Raw genomic sequence first — 1,757 nt, forward strand, 5'->3', positions numbered from 1 at the left:
AGATGGGCTTCAGGAATTGATTCTAGAGGAGGCCCACAGCTTACGATATTCCATCCATCCAGATGCTACGAAGATGTATCAGGATTTGAGACAACACTATTTGTGGAGGAGAATGAAGAAAGATATAGTAGGGTTTGTAGCTCGGTGTCTCAAGTGTTAATAGGTGAAATATGAGCATCAGAGACCGGGTGGCTTGCTTCAGCAGATAGATATTCCATAGTGGAAGTGGGAGCGGATCACCATGGATTTCATAGTTGGACTCCCACAGACCTTGAGGAAGTTCGATGCTATTTGAGTGATTGTGGATTGGCTGACCAAGTCCGCGCACTTCATTCCTGTGTGTACTACTTATACTTCAGAGCGGTTGGCTGAGATTTATATCCGAGAGATTGTTCACTTGCATGGTGTTCCAGTGTCCATCATTTCAGACAGAGGTACTTTGTTTACATCGCCATTTTGGAGGGTCGTGCAGCGAGAGTTGGGTACTCAGGTTGAGTTGAGCACAACTTTTTACCCTCAGATGGATGAGCAGTCCGAGCGCACTATTCATATTTTGGAGGACATGTTACGCGCTTGTGTTATTGATTTTGGAGGTTCACGAGACTAGTTTTTACCACTTCAACAGTTATCAGCCGAGTATTCATATGGCTCCATACGAGGCTTTGTACGGGAGACAATATAGATCTCTAATGGGATGGTTTGAGTCGGGTGAGGCTAGGCTTTTGGGTACAAACTTAGTGCAGGATACTTTGGACAAGGTGAAAGTGATTCAGGAGCGGCTTCGTACAACGCGGTCAAGATAAAAGAGTTATGCTGACAGAAAGGTTTGTGATGTGTCTTATGTGGCTGGGGAGAAGGTTCTATTGAAAGTTTCACCCATAAAGGGCGTTATGAGAATTGGGAAGAGGGGCAAGTTGAGTCATCGGTTCATTGGGCCTTTTGAGGTACTTCGTAGGATTGGGGAGGTGGCTTATGAGCTTGCTTTGCCGCCTATCTTGTCAGGAGTGCATCTGGTATTTTATGTTTCTATGCTCCGGAAGTATATCAACAATTCGTCTCATGTTTTGGTTTTCAGTACGGTTTAGTTAGACGATGATTTGACTTATGATATGGAGCCAGTGACTATCTTGGAGCGGCAGGTCCGCAAGTTGAGATCAAAGGATATAGCTTCAGTGAAAGTGCAGTGGAGAGGTCGGTCCGTGGAGGAGGCTACTTGTGTTCTTCAGTTGTGTTTTACCATATCTTGTTGGTTGATTCGGGTCGAGAGTGGTTTTGGAGGGGAATGAGGTACATAGCCTCCTATTTAGAATCTTAAGTTGGAAAAAGTCAATCGGATGTTGACCTATGAGTAAACGATCTCGAATTGGGATTTTTATGGTTCGGATAGTCCCGTTAGGTAATTTTGGACTTAGGAGCGTGTTCAGAATATAATTTAGAGGTCCGTGGTAGAATTAGACTTGAATTGGCGAAATTGAAAATTTGGCGATTTCGGGTCGGCAGTGGAAAATTAGATAGCGGGGTCAGAATGGAATTTCGGAAGTTGCAGTAGGTTCGTAGGGTCATTTTTGACTTGTGTAAAATTTGAGAGTATTCGGGCAAGGTTTGATTGGTTTTGGAGTCATTTGTGGAATTTAGGAGTTCGTAGTTCTTAGGCTTGAATCCAAAATTTGATTCGATGTTTGGTGTTTTTATGAGTGATTCGTAGATACGATTAAGTTTGAATGATATTATGGGACGTATTGGTGGGGTTGGTTGAG

Source organism: Nicotiana sylvestris, chromosome 12, assembly GCF_000393655.2.
Source record: "Nicotiana sylvestris chromosome 12, ASM39365v2, whole genome shotgun sequence".
Lineage (NCBI taxonomy): Eukaryota > Viridiplantae > Streptophyta > Magnoliopsida > Solanales > Solanaceae > Nicotiana > Nicotiana sylvestris.